Source organism: Nycticebus coucang, chromosome X (genome assembly GCF_027406575.1).
Source record: "Nycticebus coucang isolate mNycCou1 chromosome X, mNycCou1.pri, whole genome shotgun sequence".
NCBI classification, from domain to species: Eukaryota; Metazoa; Chordata; class Mammalia; order Primates; family Lorisidae; genus Nycticebus; species Nycticebus coucang.
Window position 1 is genome coordinate 129305005 of NC_069804.1, and position 6984 is coordinate 129311988.

Sequence of the window (6984 nt, forward strand, 5' to 3'; positions counted from 1 at the left end):
TGCCGTGGTGTCACACAGCTCACAGCAACCTCTAACTCTTGGACTTACACGATTCTCTTGCCTCAGCCTCCCAAGTAGCTGGGACTACAGGTGCCCGCCACAATGCCCGGCTATTTTTTGGTTGCAGTTTGGCCGGGGCCGGGCTTGAACCCACCACCCTCGGCATATGGGGCCGGCGCCCTACTCACTGAGCCACAGGCGCTGCCCCCACAATTCTCGTTCTTTTTGGAAGAAATGACAATTTACTTTTTACATTTCTTTTCTGTTATAAAGAACAGGGCTAACAAATCTCAAAGTCCCAATTTCCACCAGATGATTAACACCTTCAGGTTGTAAATTCTCTTATCTTCTTAACATCTATTCAGTATAATGATCCTGTTTTACTTTTTGCAAGCCATGTATCTTTTGGTCACATTCTCCCAGTTGATGACATTCCAAATAGCTTTCAGGTAGTCAGGTCTGACGTTTTTATACTGCAGGTAATAAGCATGCTCCCAGACATCAATGCCCAGCAGTGGGATAAGCCCTGTTGTTCCTTGCAATGGATCCTGATTAGAACAAGCGGCAATCGGTAAGTGTCCTTGTTCCTTATTGAAACCAAGCCAACCCCAGCCTGAGCCTTGGACACCAACAGATACAGCTGTCAACTTCTCCTTAAACTTGTCAAAGGAACCAAAGTCAAGTTTGATGGCTGCCAGCAACTCCCCTTGGGGTTCTACACCACCATTAGGGCTCAGGTTGGTCCAAAAATGGCATGATTGATATGACCTCCACCGTTGAACTTTATTGCAGGCTGAAGAGCTATCTGAGCTGTAAGATCTCCTTTGGCCAGGGCCTCCTGGTACTTCTCCTCTGCGATGTTCAGGTTGTTCACATAGGCCGCGTGGTGCTTGCTGTGGTGCAGCTGCATGATCTGGGCATCAATGTAGGGTTGCAGAGCGCCGTGACTATACGGCAGGTCAGGGAGGGTGTGCTTTTGCCTGGAGCCCAGACACCCCAACGCTGGCGCCAGCCTCCTGCTCGTGCTGCATGCTGCTCAGGACAGCATGGTGCTGAAGCTACTTTGGCACCGCTCTAGGGCCTTCTCCGACTGCGATCGGTCTTACCGAGCCAGGAGCCGAAACTCTAAGGGACATTTCTTAAGCTGATAGAGGCCATCTTCAGCAAACCCATAGCCAATATCATATTGAATGGAGTTAAATTGAAATCATTTCCACTCAGATCAGGAACCAGACAAGGCTGCCCATTGTCTCCACTGCTCTTTAACATTGTAATGGAAATTTTAGCCACCGCAATTAGGGAAGAAAAGGCGATCAAGGGTATCCATATAGGGTCAGAAGAGATCAAACTTTTGCTCTTCGCAGATGATATGATCGTATATCTGGAAAACACCAGGGATTCTACTACAAAACTCTTAGAAGTGATCAAGGAATACAGCAGTCTCAGGTTACAAAATCAACACTCATAAATTGGTAGCCTTTATAAATACCAACAATAGTCAAGCTGAAAAAACAGTTAAGGACTCTATTCCATTCACAGTAGTGGCAAAGAAGATCAAATATTTGGGAGTTTATCTAACAAAGGACATAAAGGATCTCTATAAAGAGAACTATGAAACTCTAAGAAAAGAAATAGCTGAAAACGTTAACAAATGGAAAAACATACCATGTTCATGATGTTCATGGCTGGGAAGAATCAACATTGTTAAAATGTCCATACTACCCAAAACAATATACAATTTCAATGCAATCCCTATTAAAGCTCCACTGTCATACTTTAAAGATCTTGAAAACACAATACTTTGTTTTATATGGAATCAGAAAAAACCTCGAATAGCCAAGACATTGCTCAGAAACAAAAGCAACGCAGGAGGAATCATGCTACCAGACTTCAGACTATACTACAAATCGACAGTGCTCAAAACAGCATGGTACTGGCACAAAAACAGAGAAGTAGATGTCTGGAACAGAATAGAGAATCAAGAGATGAATGCAGCTACTTACCATTATTTGATCTTTGATAACCCAATTAAATCTATCAGTGGGGAAAAGACTCCCTATTTAACAAATGATGCTGGGTGAACTGGCTGGCAACCTGCAGAAGACTGAAACAGGACCCACACCTTTCACCATTAACTAAGATAGACTCTCACTGGATTAAAGATTTAAACTTAAGACACGAAACTATAAAAATACTTGAAGAAAGTGCAGGGAAAACCCTTGAAGTAATTGTTCTGGGCAAGTATTTTATGAGGAGGATGCCCTGGGCAATTGAAGCAGCTTCAAAAATACACTACTGGGACCTGATCAAACTAAAAAGCTTCTGCACAGCCAAGAACACAGTAAGTAAAGCAAGCAGACAGCCCTCAGAGTGGGTGAAGATATTTGCAGGTATGTCTCCGACAAATGTTTAACAACTAGACTCCACAGAGAACTCAAACGTATAAGCAAGAAAAGAACAAGTGATCCCATGGCAGGCTGGGCAAGGGACTTGAAGAGAAACTTCTCTGAAGAAGACAGGCACACAGCCTACAGAATATGAAAAAAATGCTCATCATCTTTAATCATTAGAGAAATGCAAATCAAAACTACCTTGAGATACCATCTAACTCCAGTAAGATTAACCCATATGACAAAATCCCAAGACCAGAGATGTTGGCGTGGATGTGGAGAAAAAGGAACACTTCTACACTGCTGGTGGGAATGCAAATTAATACATTCCTTTTGGAAAGATGTTTGGAGAATACTCAGAGATCTAAAAATAGATCTGCCATTCAATCCTATAACTCCTCTACTAGGTATATACCCAGAAGACCAAAAATCACATTATAACAAAGATATTTGTACCAGAATATTTATTGCAGCCCAATTCATAACTGCTAAGTCATGGAAAAAGCCCAAGTGTCCATCAATCCAGGAATGGATTAATAAATTGTGGTATATGTACACCATGGAATATTATGCAGCCTTAAAGAAAGATGGAGACTTTACCTCTTTCATGTTTACATGGATGGAGCTGGAACATATTCTTCTTAGTAAAGTACCTCAAGAATGGAAGAAAAAGTATCCAATGTACTCAGCCCTAGTATGAAACTAATTTATGGCTTTCGTATGAAAGCTATAACCCAGTTATAACCTGAGAATACGGGGAAGGGGGAGAGGGAATGGAGGGAGGCGGGAGGGTGATTGATGGGATTACACCTGTGGTGCATCTTACAAGGGTACATGTGAAACTTAGTAAATGTAGAATATAATCATCTTAACACAATAACTAAGAAAATGCCAGGAAGGCTATGTTAACCAGTGTGATGAAAATGTGTTAAACTATTTATAAAACCAGTGTATGGTGCCCCATGATCACATTAATGTACACAGCTATGATTTAATATTAATAAAAAATAATAAAATAAAAAAACATTAAAAAATAAAAATAAGAAAGTTAAAACTTTCAAAAAAAAGAAAATTTATTCATATCCCAGGGCGGCGCCTGTGGCTCAAAGGAGTAGGGTGCCAGCCCCATATGCTAGAGGTGGCAGGTTCAAACCTGGTCCTGGCCAAAAATTGCAAAAAAAAGAGAAAAACCTTCTTTGGGCGGTGCCTGCGGCTCAGAGGAGTAGGTTGCTGGCCTCATATACCAGAGGTGGTGGGTTCGAACCCAACCCCGGCCAAAAACTGCAAAAAAAACAAAAAAATGTATTAACATCCCAAACCACATAATACATGGTTTTGCTTATGCAGCCCGTACATAAATATGTATATGAAAAATTTGTATCATTAAACACTAGAATTACATTGATAGCAATGCAGTGAGATGCTAACACTATAAAAAGTGAGGAACTGAGGGCGGTGCCTGTGGCTCAAAGGAGTATGGCATCAGCTCCATATGCCAGAGGTGGGCGGGTTCAAACCCAGCCCCAGCCAAAAACTGCAAAAAAAAAGAGTGAGGAACTGAGATCCCATGAAGGAACCACAAATGCATTTCTGTTTTCTCATGCTCATGTAATTATGGGACTCACTGAGTCTTCTTGGTAGTCTAAATTATTAAAATTACTTTTTCTCTCTCTTTTCAATGTTGATATACTCCTGATTATAATGCTACCTCACTGTAGCCAAAAACTCTGCAAAACTTTTTCTGACTCCCTCAGGCAGTATCAACCTTATAGAATTCTGCTCACATCTCAACTACAGTACTTACCAGGTCATGTTATAATTATTTAAGTATCTTTTCTCTTAGCCAGACTGTGGGTTCCTCTAGAGCAGTGGTTCTCAACCTTCCTAATGCTGCAGCCCTTTAATACAGTTCCTGTGGGTCGTGACCCACAGGTTGAGAACCGCTGCTCTCGAGTATGACTTATGTCACTACTTATGATATATTCGTTATTTGTGACTTATATTTGTTCTTCTACCAATAGCACCTAGGACAGTTCTTAGTAAAGCTAGGCCAAAGCGTCTCAAAGCACATTCCATGGGTCAGAATTACCTAGGTCACCTCTCAAAATGCACCTTTATGAAAGAAATCATAATTTTAATATGCTTTTTATTTAAGATTCTGTTTTAGCACTTTTGGGGTTAGATCCAGGGATCTTTCTCTTCAAGGCACTTTCCAGGTAATATTGATTGCAAATATAAATGTGATCGCTCCTCATGCTTCACCTTTCACTCCCCATCTCCCTGGGGATGTATAACCTCTCCTGTTGCCATAGGATGAGATATAGAGAGGCATCAGAACTGAGCTGCAGAACGGAGATGCAGGGAAATGTTGCAGTCACTGGGATGGGAAGGAGTTGGAAGCATGGCCCGAATTTTGCATGAAGGATTTACACCCAACGCTGTGCACTTGAGTTGAGGCTGCTACAGAATTTGCGAAGTGGAAGCTGTGAACATTGTGGTTCACTCCCCAGGACTCATATATTTTCTGTCTCCCATTAAATTGCAGCAATGCAAATTGGGGAATTGATTTCAGCTTAAGAGGTGAGTCTTGATTAGTCTGAGGATAAATTTACCTCATTTTCCAGCTATGGTTTCACATACATATTTATGTACAAGGCTATGTAAAAAAAAACAAACAAAACCATGTATCATGTGCTTTAGGATGTTTAAAACATTTTTAAGAGTAGTTTTGGGGCAGTGCCCATAGCTCAGTGGGTAGGGTGCTGGCCACATACACCCAGGCTGGCGGGTTCGAACCTGGCCCAGGCCAGCTAAACAACAAAGGCAACTACAACAACAACAAAATAGCTGAGCATTGTAGTGGGTGCCTGTAGTCCCAGCTACTTGGGAGGTTGAGGCAAGAGAATCGTTTAAGCTCAAGAGTTGGAGGTTGCTGTGAGCTGTGATGTCACAGCACTCTACCAAGGGCAGCATAATGAGACTCTCTCTCAATCAAAAAAAAAAAAAAGAGTAGTTTTGAACATGTGTAGTATGGTAATAATTCCCTTGTTTCTCTCTCACCCAGCTATAGGCATCCACCATTCTGCTTTCTGCCTACATGAATATGACTACACTAGGCACCTCATACATGAGGAATCATATGATATTTGTCCTTTAGTTATTAGCTTATTTCATTTAGCTTAATGTCTGCAAGGTTCATTCATGTTGTAGCACTTGTCCAAATTTCCTTCCTTCTCGTGGCTGAATAATATTCCGTTTTATGGATAAACAACATTTTGTTTATCCCCTCATCTGTTGCTGGGTCCTTGGGCTGCTTTCACCTTTTGGCTATTGAAAATAATGCTGCTGGCTCGGCGCCTGTGGCTCAGGCAGCTAAGGCGCCAGCCACATACACCTGAGCTGGCGGGTTCGATCCAGCCCAGGCCAGCCAAACAACAATGACGGCTGCAACCAAAAAAATAAATAAATAGCCAGGTGTCGTGGCGGGTACCTGTAGTCCCAGCTACTTGGGAGGCGGAGGCAGGAGACTCGCTTGAGCCTAGGAGTTGGAGGTTGCTGTGAGCTGTGATGCTACAGCACTCTATTCAGGGCAACAGCTTGAGGCTCTGTCTCAAAAAAAAAAAAAAGAAAAAGAAAAGAATGCTGCTATAAACATAGGTGTATAAATATTTGTTCAAGTCTCCTGGCAATTCTTTGGGATATATACCCAGAAGTGAAATTGTTAGATCATATGGTAATTATATTTTTAATTTTTTTTTTTTTTTTTTTTTTGTAGAGACAGAGTCTCACTTTATGGCCCTCGGTAGAGTGCCGTGGCCTCACATAGCTCACAGCAACCTCCAACTCCTGGGCTTAAGCGATTCTCTTGCCTCAGCCTCCCGAGTAGCTGGGACTACAGGCGCCCGCCACAACGCCCGGCTATTTCTTGGTTGCAGTTTGGCCGGGGCTGGGTTTGAACCTGCCACCCTCGGTATATGGGGCCAGCGCCCCACTGACTGAGCCACAGGCGCCGCCTTATATTTTTAATTTTTAAAAGAATCACCATACCATTCTCTACAGTGGTTTCACCATTTTATATTCCATGCGGCAGTATAGAAAACTTCTAATTTCTCTATATCCTTGCCAACCTTGTTGTTTCTGAGTTTGGGGTTTTTTAATAATGTCCATCCTAATGGGTGTGAGATAGTGTGTCATCATGATTTTAATTTACATTTCCCTAATGGCTAGTCATGTTGAGCCTCTATTTATGTGTTTATTGGCTATTCGTGTATTTTTTTCTGAAGAAATGTTTATTCAAGTTCATTATGTTTTAATTAGATTCTTTGTTTTTTATTGTTGAATTCTCTTTGATTACTTTTTTAAACTTCTGAATCAACTAACCCTGAAGTCTGCTCAAATTTTGGATGCACAGTTATATAATCCAGTAAACTACCTGTTGTAGGCAGAATAACAGCCCACCAAAGATGTCCATGTCCTGATCCCTGAAATCTGTGAATATATTTCCTATATGGCAAAAGGGACTTTGCAGATGTGATTAAATTAAGGATCCTGAGATGGAAACTACCTGGGCCCAATCTTTTTTTTTTGAGGCAGA

The 6984-nt window shown here is 41.6% G+C and overlaps 1 pseudogene across 1 annotated transcript; it reads right to left on the reverse strand.

The window, feature by feature from the left end:
* Positions 1-355: 355 nt before the first annotated feature.
* On the reverse strand, positions 356-1119 carry LOC128577438 (superoxide dismutase [Mn], mitochondrial-like; annotated as a pseudogene). Its single transcript, XR_008377573.1, has one exon. The product of XR_008377573.1 is annotated as a superoxide dismutase [Mn], mitochondrial-like (transcript).
* Between the last annotated feature and the right edge of the window lie 5865 nt (positions 1120-6984).